The following is a 12104-nucleotide window of genomic DNA, read 5'->3' on the forward strand; positions in this document are numbered from 1 at the left end:
TAGAGCAAGGGGAGGAGGGCTTTGAAAGGACCAGCCTCGCTTTTCCCTCTGCACGAAGTAAGAGGAAATCAGGTGGTGATAACATGCGTGTATTGCATTTCTTGACGACTGTTTGTCATTAACTCTTAATTGAATTCATTCGTTTCCACTGGTTCTGGCTCCTGGAGCCTTACACGCTGCTGCTGGGCAGTTCCCCCCACCCACCCACCCTTTTTCCTCTCTCTCCTCCTTCCTCTCTTCCTCTTCTTCTTTCCCTCTCCCCCCCACCCTTTTGCAGGAGTTCCCTCCTCCCTCCTCCCTTTTCCCTCCCCTCCCTCCCTCCACCCTATTAAAACAACCTCCAAGCCTCACTTGTTTTAAAAAGACCCCCTTAAGTTGGAGGAGGCACAGAACCGGCCGCCTGGGAAGAAGGAGGCAGCGAGGGGCAGCGGAGAGAAAGAAAGAAAGAAAGAAGGAAAGAAGGAAGGAAGGAAGGAGGTGGAAGACCAGCAGGGGCAAGAAACGGAAGAAAAAAAAGGCGCCTGGAAAATATTCGCCGCCGCCGCGGCTGGTGGAACCTCGAAATAGACGCTCCATTCAGTCCGTGGCCGCAGAAGCGCCGCGAAGTTCTCCAGATGCTACGCCGGCCTCAACTTTTCCCCAACTTTGGCTCCGGGCGCCTGGGGGACTTCGGCGCCCAGAGGGATCGGCCCGCCGCTTAACCTCGGCGCAGAGACCCCCTTGTTTGGAGAGGGGGGCTAAGAAGGGGCTCCCGAGGCTGTGGGAACTGGGACCCTCGCGCAGCAGAGAAGACACCCGCTGGCCCTTTTCCATGGTGGGGAGGCGAGCTGCGGCCAGCCTCGCCAGAACTCTCCCGGGAGAGTAAGTACATTGGCTCTATTGCTTCGATCGGGGAGGGGTGTGTGTGTGTAAGTGTAAGGAAAAAAGCGTCCCAGCAGCAAAAAAGCCCGCCGGGGAGATCTTGGATGGGTCGTTAAGATCCAGAAAGGCAGCAAGGTGAGTGGATCTCCCCGGATCATCCTTTTGAGTTCTGCCAAGTTCCGCTGGGGGAAGGAAAGGTTCAAAGATCTGGGAATAGGGGAGCCAAGGAAGTCTCCCACTCCCCCAGTCCAAGCGAGATCTAAAGCAGATCTTTAGATCGGTGGGGGGCAGGAAATGTCAGCGGCGCTCTCCAAACAAGGGACCCATTTGTTTAGGACAAGCAGATCCCTGCCCCGAGGAGCGCGGTGCCTCGTCTGTTTTTCAAAACCTGCTTAACCCGCCGGCGATTTGGGAGAGTTTTTCCCCCGCTTTTTTGCCCCGGGGGTCGTTTGCAAGCGCCCCCGTTTACACGGGGATGCCTGCACGGCACACGCTGCTCGTTAGGGCAGAGGGATCCCAGAAAGGTCGCATCCGGTGTTGGGAAAGAGCACCGAGAAGCTCCCAAGATCGGGGTCTTAACGGCACCTGACTGTGAAAATGTTCCCCGCTTCTCTTATCCTTCCATCTCCTAATATACTCCTAATATATGTATATGTGTAATACCTAGAAGCCAGAGCCGCGGTGGCGCAGCGGTTAGAGTGCAGTACTGCAGGCTATTTCTGCTGATTTGCCAGCTGCCTGAAATTTGGCAGTTCAAATCTCACCAGACTCAAGGTTGACTCAGCCTTCCATCCTTCCGAGGGGGGGTAAAAATGAGGACCCAGATTGTTGGGAGCAACAGGCTGACTCTGTCAACCGCTTAGAGATGACTGTGAAGCGGTATATAAAGTCTAAGTGAAGTGATATGTAAGTCTGATTTCCCTACCCCAGGTTTTGGCTAACGCACCCATGCGATCTTTAAGGCGAGTGTCCCGAGACTTGTGCAGGAATAATGGAGCAGCTGTGTTTCTTCCTGAGCTCATACATACGTCTAGATTCGCTTTCGCAGGCTTGCGGGTGGGTGGGTGGGTGGGTGGGTGGGACGGGGGGAGAGGACACCCAACCTTGATCTGCTTCCAAGGAGGAGGCAATATCCCGGAAGGCGGTTCATTTTCTGCTCTCCCCTCCCTCCGAGCCCACAAGACGTACACTGTCGCTATTTAGTCGCTTGTAAAAACATGAAGCGTGATTTCTACCCCGCCCATCCCGTTTTTTTCTTCTTCTCCTGGTTCCAATGGGTGGGTGGGTAGGAGGGATGGGGAATGGGCGGGGTTGGGACGCCCGAATCCCAGATGCTCAGAAAGGAACTGCGGGGTTCTCCTTAAGGCGCGATCAGGCGGCGGTAGGAACGGACGTGCCAAAGTTTTCGGGAGGCAAACTGGATTTTCTTGGGGGGGGGGGGTTCCTCCTCTTTTGAAGACGTTTCCCTTCTCCCCCAAGAAGCTTTTTCAGCTCTGGCAGGATGGTGGGGCATGGAAAGATCGATATTCCTTGCAGATAGCTGGCCATCTGCATCCTTTCAGAGGAAGCAATGGCCCAAATGCCCTCGAAAAGGATGCAAATATCCAGCTGTCTGCAATACTTCCATTCCCCACTATCCTGTCAGAACTGAAGAAGCTTCTTGAAGGAGAAGGGAAACTTCTTCAAAAGAAAAGAAAAAACCAGAAAGTCCAGTTGCCTCTTGAAAGAAAAAAAAAACACCTTTGGGGACAACCAGGTACCTGGATGACTGAGACTCTCTACACAGATTTGTAGAAACAGACAGGTAGACTATACAGGTTTCCTCCCCTGGGAGTTGAAGGGTGGGCTCTCTGCAGCCCTATATCCTGTCCCCGCAGGTAGCCCACATACACACATGCAATATTCTTGGCATGCTTTTGTTCTCCATTGTAGGAAGGCTGGGATGCTTAGACTTTTATCAGCCTGGACTTTCGGCTTTTTTTAAGCTACGGGGTCTCTCTGAAGATGCATGGGGGGGAGAGGGGTGCACACTATGCTTAGTAAGGGTGCTTCCGAGGCTGCCTGCCAAGAGGCAGCAGCAGCTGTGGTAGTCTTCGAATTACGGACCACAAGGGAGCCAAAATGTTCTCTTGCTGAGTGGGAACAAGTTGGTTAAGTGGCTTTTTGCCCCGTTTTACCTCGCCGTTCTTGCCACCCGTTGTTAAATGGATCGCTGCAGCTGTTAAAAAGTTAGGAACCCGGTTGTTAAGCGAATCTGGCTGTTCCCACTGACTTTGCTGATCGGAAGGTTGCCACTGCAACCGTCGTAAATATGAGTCAGTTGCCAAGCATCCAAATGTGGATTATGGGAGCGCTGGGTGGGGGTGGGGGGATGCTGCCGTGGTCGTTAAGTGTGGAAAAGTGGGCATAAGTCCTGTTACAGGACTTATGCCCTGTATAAGGCATATATACACTCCTGTATACAGGAGTGCTGTTGTAACTTTGAATGGTCACTAAATGGATGGTTGTAAATCGAGGACTACCTGTATTGGATGCCCCGTTGTTCGGGCATTGTGGCTGGTGGGAATTTGGGCAAGGAGGTTGATTTACAACTTGGAAGAGATGAAAGGCTGCAGAGAAGTGGAGACAGGCGGTGCCGTTGATGGGGAGGGGCGGTGTCCTTATGAAGTGTAGGTACTACTACTAGCCCCCTTAGAGTAAAAGTTGAGTCAGTTGGGAGGAAGGCCCATTTATTGTGCCTGCTGGACCACAGCCCTCACCAGTGTTGAGATCCGTGGAAACAATCGCGGTCCTTCGAGCACCCTGATTAGGCGGCTCAGTGGCTAAGACACCGAGTTTGTCGATCAGAAACGTCGGCGGTTCGAATCCCTAGTGTAGGCCTCCTGCGTAAACAGGGGGTTGGACTAGATGACCTCCAAGGACCCTTCCAACTCTGTTACCCTTTTGAGTGCCGCCTGCGCATTCGCCGTAGGATTGGAGCTGCGCCGGCGGCGTTGCAGAGACGCTGCGGCTTCAATGGGAGCGGTGTCTCTCTCTTTGTGTGTGTGTGTGCTTTCTTGTCTGTGTAGGGGTGAAAGTGTCCCGGGGCGGGAGGGATGCAAGGCCGGGAAGGCGAAGACCGACGTGGCAGCCGCTCAGAAGCTTCGCTCGCCCGGGTAGCCGAGTTCTCCTCCCCCTCTCGAGGGAGGGGAGTGGGGGGGGGGAGAGACGGACGGACCAGAGCGCAGCCTAAGAGAGGCGAGCTGGCCCGCTGGGGCGACGCTGGGCTCCGCGATGCCTATCTGCCTCCTCTGGATGGAAGCCACTTTATTGTTCCAGCTCCACCCATCGCTCCGGAGAAAAAGCTGGGCCGGGGCGCCCTTCCTTCGCGATGAAGGCTCGGGTGGGAGGCTGGGTAGGGATGCGTGGGACCGCACGTGGAAGCTGGCCAAGGGCGGTGGGTTTCCCGCTTTCCACGCGTTTCTTCTCCCGGGTGGTGCAAAGCCCTTGGGATCGCTCCGCAACACACCCGTTCCTTTTTTTTTTCCTGAGCGGCGGCAATCTGTGGAGCTGCAGCAGCCTCTTCCCAAAAGGGGAAGGCGTTTTCTTTTCTTTGAAGCTCTTCAGGGAAAAGAAAAAAAAACAGAAAGGGAAGAGCTGAAGAAGCTTCTAGAAGGAGAAGCGAAACGTCAGTCAAAGAAAAACCAGAAAGTCCAGTTGCCTCTTGAAAAAACACCTTTGGAGACAACGGTGGTTGACTGGGGCAAGGTCTTCAGGCTTTCCTATTTCCCCGCTTTTTCTTCTGTGGAGGAAGCAAGGGAAAAGAAAGGAGAAAGCGTTGAAAAGTCTTGAAAAGTTAAAGAGAGGGAGAGAGGGAGGAAAGAAAGAAAGAAAGAGAAAGAAAGAAAGAGAGATAAAGAGAAAGAAAGAAAGAGAGAGAGAGAAAAAAGAAACAGAAAAGAGAGAGACAGAAAGAAAGAGAAAAGAAAGAAAGAAACAGAAAAGAGAGAGAGAAAGAAAGAAAGAAAAAGAAAGAGAGATAGAGAAAGAACAAAAGAAAGAAAAAGAAAAAAGAAAGAGAAAAAAGAATCAGAAAAGAGAGAAAGAAAGAAAGAAAGAAAAGAGAAACAGAAAAGAGAGAGAGAAAGAAAGAAAGAAGGAAAGAAAGAAAGAAAGAAAGAAAGAAAGAAAGAAAGAAAGAAAGAAAGAAAGAAAGAAAGAAAGAAAAAATCCTCTTGGACCCCACGTGGCAGGAGAGCGAGGGAATAAATAAATAAATAATAACCCTGGGAATGCCGGATGATGAGCTCATTGAATGGAACTTCCCGCCTCCCTTTATGACCTAACGGCCGCACCCTCTCCTGATTGGCTCCGGTCATGTGGAAGGGGTTCCCCCAACAGAAGCAGAAGGCTGAAAGTTTGAAAAGAGCTTTTAAAGTGAGAACTGAAACGTTCCTTTCTTTCAGCGGCTGAGTAGAAGGTTGCAGGGAAATAATAGGAACTTTTCATAGAGAGAGAGAGAAAAAAAAGAGAGGCTTTCGTGTTGAAGTAACGGTTATAAGGAAGGATGGATGGATGCCATACATGGGTGTTTTAAGATGCAAGGAGATTTTTAAAAAGAGATTTATCAGGGCCGCTTTATTACAAAAAAAAAAGGAATTCTTTGCAGCTTAATGAGCCTTACTCTTGATCTGGCTAGCCGGTTTCTACAATGCTCTGAAATTATTCAGAATCTGAAATCAAATGACGGTTTCTTTGGAATTTAAAGTATTCAGAAAGAAGAGTGTAGAAAACTAAAGCAGTTACTTGGTCTGATTGTTCAGAACCTCAATAGAAAGAATAGATTTTTTTAGTTGTTTATGATTTCCCCAAGTATGTTGATTGAACCAACACAGTTCCAGGCTGCATAAACAGAGGGATAGAGTCAAGATCACGTGAAGTGTTAACACCACTTTATAATGCCTTGGCAAGGCCACACTTGGAATACTGCATTCAGTTCTGGTCACTACAATGTAGAAAAGATGTGGAGACTCTAGAAAGAGTTCAGAGAAGAGCAGCAAAGATGATTAGGGGACTGGAGACTAAAACATACGATGAACGGTTGCAGGAACTGGGTATGTCTAGTTTAATGAAAAGAAGGACTAGGGGAGACATGATAGCAGTGTTCCAATATCTCAGGGGTTGCCACAAAGAAGAGGGAGTCAAGCTATTCTCCAAGGCACCTGAGGATAGGACAAGAAGCAATGGGTGGAAACTAATGGGGCAAAGCTTACTTAACGAATGTCTCGTGTAGCAACATAAATTTCAGTTGTAACTGTAAGTCAAGGACTACCTGTAGTTCATACACTCTAACCATTTGTATGAAATTGGTTTCCTGCCTAAGCAGGGAGTTGGAGTAGAAGATCTCTAAGGTCCCTTACAACTCTGTTATTCTATTCCAATGATGGCTAACCTTTTTGTTGTCACATGCCGAAAGTGTAATGCAATGCGTGCACAACCACCCCACCCCCCTGTGCATGCACACACGACCCCCCCATGCTCCCCCAGTCCCTGGTGCATGTGGATGCAACCTTCCATGCTCCCCCAATGCTCCTTTGCATGCGACACGCCCCCCCCCCCCCGCAGCTCATTTAGGGCCTAGTAGGCTTCCCTGCAGCCTCTTGGGAGCAAAAAGGGGCTGGGGGTGGTGGTGTGCCACCCCAACATACACTCCGTGCATTTGTATGCGAGCCACACACATGTGCGGAAGAGACTCTACACCACCTCAAACAAATGGTTATCCAATCTCTTTTTAAAAACTTCCAGTGTTGGAGCATTCACAATTTCTGGAGGCAAGTCGTTCCTCTGATTAATTGTTCTAACTGTTAGGAAATTTCTCCTTAGTTCTAGGTTTCTTCTCTCCATGATTAGTTTCCACCCATTGCTTCTTGTTCCACCCTCAGGTGCCTTTGGAGAATAGCTTGACTCCCTCTTCTTTGTGGCAACACCTGAGATATTGGAACGCTGCTATCATGTCTCCCCTAGTCCTTCTTTCTATTAAACTAGACATACCCAGTTCCTGCAACTGTTCTTATGTTTTAGTCTCCAGTCCCCTAATCATCTTTGTTGCTCTTCTCTGCACTTTGCACTCTTTGTAGAGTGCTCTGCTCTAAACCTGTATTTTCTCAAGAGAGGATAACAACTGCCCCAAATAAACACAATGGCTTCTCTTTGGTTTGGCATAAATATCATTGGTTTTCTACTCTCAATTGACACCATTCATATTTGGCTTTCCAAGCTTATTTGGCTAAATGGTATATGAGGAAGATAAATAGATGGTTCGGAGACCAGATCCTTTAATCCTGTTTTTCTCAAACAAGAATCCTCAAGAGGTGTTGGGGTTTCCAGAATTGGGCAATCACTTTTGGCTAGAAATCTGGGTGCAAAAGTCCCGGTATATTTGGAAGATGCCAAGTTGAGGAATGCTTAATTGATTCAGAGCTATTGAAGAGAATTCATATTGGATGCATCCGATAAATAGAGAATGTGTTGCTTCCATCAGTGAGGTCATCTAAGTTAGGCCACAACTGGTATCACACAGTTCCACCTCCTATAACTTAGATGGCCCATTAGATTACCATGTTGTAGGAGAATTAGAAAAGGGGAAGGGTTTTTTTCTGATCTGATCACAGCCTGTCCATCAGTTGGGACAATACCTGTAGAAGTGGAGATACAGGCAAGGCAGATAGAAACTGTTGCCAGAGTCCGTTCAGCTTCCTTCTCATCAGCCGGAACTTGCTCTGTCCCTGCCTTGGAAATTGGCAGTATTCCAATATTTGAGGGGCTGCCACAAAGAAGAGAACTTATTTTCCAAAACGCCAGACGGCAAGGCAAGAAGTAATGGATGGAAACTCATCAGCGTGAAGAGCATTCGGAGACTTCAGCTTGTCCAGAATGCAGCCGCGCGAGCGATTATGGGTGCACCCCGGTGCTCCCATGTCACACCTATCCTCCGCGAGCTGCACTGGCTACCTGTTGGTCTCCGGACACGCTTCAAGGTGCTAGTCGTTACTTTTAAAGCCCTACATGGTATTGGACCTGGGTACTTGAGAGACCGCCTCCTGCCAATCACCTCCCTACGACCAATTAGATCCCACAGATTAGGCCTCCTACTCCGAATACCATCTGCTAGTCAATGTCGACTGTCGACTTCTTGGGGGAGGGCCTTCTCTGTGGCTGCTCCGGCCCTCTGGAACGATCTTCCCAAGATCCGGACCCTCACCACCCTTCAGGCTTTCCGCAAAGCCACTAAGACCTGGCTGTTCCGGCAGGCCTGGGGCTGATGAGTTCCCGGCCCCACTTAAACTGTTGTGACTGTTGTTCTGTTTTAACTTGTTTGTCTTGTCTTCTGTTTTGTATTTTTCCCTTCCCTTTGGTTTGTTAGCCGCCCTGAGTCTCTCGGGAGTAGGGCGGCCTACAAGTTGAATAAACATTCCAACATTCCAAACATCAATGAGAGAAGCAACCTAGATTTAAGGAGAAACTTCCTAACAGTGAGAACAATTAACTAGTGGAGGAAGTTGGTTCCACCACAAATCCGCGAAGCCCTTCTGCGCGGAGACATAAGCGCGAAGACTAAATCGCGCCGTTCTAAGCGCTAGGGAAAAACGCGACCCTACCGCGATGACATAATCGCGGAGGGCAAAATCGCGCATTCCCAAGCACTCATTACCGTAAACCTAACCCTAAACCTAACCCTAAACCTAACCCTAATGCTAAACCTAACCCTAATGCTAAACCTAACCCTAAACCTAACCCTAATGCTAAACCTAACCCTAAACCTAACCCTAATGCTAAACCTAACCCTAAACCTAACCCTAATGCTAAACCTAACCCTAAACCTAACCCTAATGCTAAACCTAACGCTAACCCTAACGCTAAACCTAACCCTAACTCTAAACCTAACCCTAAACCTAACCCTAAAACAAACCCCTAAACCTAATCCTAACGCTTACCTTAATTGAAGTCGGCTTTCTGCCGCGGCGCCGTTTTAAAGCACCCTTCTGTTGCCGCGCTGTTGTCGCGGTGGTGATGACGCGTGGTGATGACGTCGCGGCTTTAGCGCCGCGATTTTATCGCCGTGCTTTTGACCTGTGCGGTTTTCTCGTGCCACGGAGGAAGTTGTGGTGCTTATCACTGGAGGCTTTTTTAAAAAAAGACTGGACAGCCACTTGACTCAGATAGTATAGAAGCCATATCGCCTGGCACGCACAGCCTTGCCAATTTATCTTCCGGGTTTCTGGCGCGCATGCACACGCGATGATCGGCTGTCCTTTGCACGCACGGGAGTGCTGAAAAACGTATGTGCATGTGCTCTTTGGCCAGCTGATTGTCTGGTGTGCACATGCACAGTTTAATACAAAATTGTTCTGCGCATGCGCAGAAGCAAAAAACAAAATGGCGGCACTGTAGGAAAACCGGTTCGGGGGAGTGACAGGCCTGGGTCGCTTCCGGTTCCAGCGACCCAGGCCGCCAAACCACTACCGTTTCCGCAGAACCTGGAAGTTTGGCTATTCCGGAGTGCAATCCCTTTGCGTGTGTGGCAGTGCCGAAAAATGGCCTGCGTGTGCGCACTGGCCAACTGATCGTCGGGCGTGCATGCCCGCTAGTACCCGGAGGTTCAGCTTTTCTGAAGTGTGGTCTTGATGAGCGTGCGCGTGACATTTCCATGTGAGGTTCGCCAACACTGGTATAGCGTCTCCTGCTTGAGCCGGGGGTTGGATTAGAACACCTCCAAGGTCCCTTCTAGCTGACTTGATTAATAATCCCCATCAAGAAGTTCAAAGGTTTAAAGCTGGTCCACAAGAATGAGACTAAACCTGTTTGATAATACCTCTTGGTTTGCTGGATGTTAGTGTAAGGATGAGGATGGTTCCCAATTAACCACAATTTATCAAATGGTTGTCACAGGATTAGCGCTTCTGAACAGGCCATTCTTCCCCAGGATCTAGGACAGCTGAAAGACATTGTAATACACACTCTGTTCCAAGGAACACAATTTTTGTCTGTGTTACCGATGAGTTGAGATTCTGTTCATTCCTGTCCTTGTTATTGATAGTTTGCCATTCCTGAAAGCTGAGCTTAACAACTCTTCTTTAATTTGCACTTCAAACAGACAACTGAGGCCTTTCCTGACTGAGCCCTGCAGTGAAGATCATAGCATGTAAAAATCTGGAAGTGATAAATGAGTCGCAGATGAAGTAGCAGGAAAGCCCTACAGATGTAACATAGCTGTTCAGCTTCTTCTCCATTGGCTTTTAAACGAAAAGGCGAGGAATGCTGACAGCTATTTTATGTTCAGAATGAATGAATGCTGCAAATCACTTGTGTTTCAGAATTAGATTTACTTTTGGCTCTTGCCAAAAATGAAATAAAAATGTTTATAGCAATCATAATCATAGCCTGCTTCCCAGAAATCTGGATTCTACTGAAGAGCAGTCAGCTAATATTTGTAATGGGGAAGAGGGTGTGTGTGTAGCTGTGTGCATAGATGCACATCAGTGGTAGGTTCCTACCAGTTCGGACCAGTTCAGCGGAAACGGTAGTGGTTTGGCGGCCTGGGTCGCTGGAACCGGAAGCGACCCAGGCCTGTCACTCCCCCGAACCGGTTTTCCTACAGTGCCGCCATTTTGTTTTTTGCTTCTGCGCATGTGCAGAACAATTTTGTATTAAACTGTGCATGTGCACGTCTGGCGAAGCCACAAGCGAACCGGCAGTAGTGTCTGCCAGAACCCACCCCTCATGCACATACAGTAGAACCTCTGGTCACAACCGTAATTTGTTTCATAACTTTGGTCACAAACTGATTTGGTAGTGACCCGAATCTAATTTTGGAAAATTGGCGCTTATGATAAAAATGGCACGGAAGGGGAAATTGGCCGCAAAAAAATAAATATTTGTGAATTTTTTGGTCGGAACCTGATTGGGTCTTGGTCAGAAGCGTTCGTGACCAGACGTTCTACTGTATCTGGAATTCATCACGTGATCTTCAGAGTAGGTTAATGGATCCTATGAGCAAGACCCGCAAATTCAGGGATCACACAACCTACTTGCTCTAAGTGTTAACTTAGTCACAGATTAGCCATATGTTCTGGTTGCAGATGACACAACAAATCATAATCTATAAAATACAAGTCATTAACCTAAAATATGGTTACCTAACTTGTCATTTAGTATATCATGCAAAATGCTGACATGACATCGGTAGCCTCATATTGCAATGAACAAATGCATTCAATTAATTTCTCAGCTACTAAGATTGTTGGCCCTGCAGGTACAAAAACAGCCAGGGAAATTATTGAAGCCTGGGAAATAGGGTCATTGTCAGTCAACAGGAGTGCCGATTTACCACCAGCTTATCAGGTATTTAGGAGCTGAGGATTTGGTAGCACAAGGAAAAAACAGCCAATCCCTGGCCATCAATATACCAATCAACCAATAGGAAGGCACCACACAAATACAACACAAAGAATAACCCAAAGCACACATTCAGGTAGAGAAAAGCTCCCTAAGGATGGGCTCCAGCGTGAGTCTAAAAGTTCGGAAGACTAAACCTCTGGTCCTGGTTAACAACTCAGATTGGATCTTGCAATGCTGACATGATCCATATATGGAAAAGGGAGGTCAGATGATATGGGCAGAGTTGTGAAATATCATTAAGGATGGGCTCCTTTCTCTGAATAGTAATTTTATTAAAAGTTATATTGAAAAAGATACCAATAAATACAAACTAAATAAAAATGGAAAGTGCAGAAAATAAAAAAAAACAGAAAAACAAAAAAGTAATACACAATTTGTCTGATAAAACTTGTTCCTCTTTTGTAACATCTATGAAATGTAAACCCAGAGGCAGATATTCTTCAGGTTAATTTCTTAGGTCCATTGCTCAAAACTATCCTTCAGTGACTTCAGTGTTAAAAGACTTTGTTTTATTCTCTATTAATCAACAAGGAATAAATATGGAATACAGAGGCTAAGACGCTGAGCTTGCCGAGCAGAAAGGTTGGCAGTTCGGCGGTTCGAATCCCTAGCACCGCGTAATGGAGTGAGCTCCCGTTATTTGTCCCAGCTTCTGCCAACCTAGCAGTTCGAAAGCACGTAAAAAACGCAAGTAGAAAAATAGGGACCACCTTGGTGGGAAGGTAACTGCACTCCGTGCGCCTTTGGCATTTAGTCACAACCACGGAGACGTCTTCGGACAGCACTGGCTCTTCAGCTTTGAAACG

The 12104-nt window shown here is 48.0% G+C and overlaps 1 protein-coding gene across 1 annotated transcript in view; it reads left to right on the top strand.

Annotated features, from left to right (window-relative positions):
• Positions 1-398: 398 nt before the first annotated feature.
• The window catches only part of HAS2 (hyaluronan synthase 2), a 54357-nt gene continuing 42651 nt past the window's right edge, over positions 399-12104 (top strand). The window contains exon 1 of the mRNA XM_087706732.1: positions 399-861. The gene's annotated coding sequence lies outside the window, so the exon portion shown is untranslated. The remainder of the gene's footprint in view (positions 862-12104) is intronic.

This window comes from Thamnophis sirtalis, unplaced genomic scaffold (assembly GCF_051295495.1).
Source record: "Thamnophis sirtalis isolate CommonGarterSnake01/CBP01778 unplaced genomic scaffold, rThaSir2_p1.2 scaffold_2, whole genome shotgun sequence".
NCBI classification, from domain to species: Eukaryota; Metazoa; Chordata; class Lepidosauria; order Squamata; family Natricidae; genus Thamnophis; species Thamnophis sirtalis.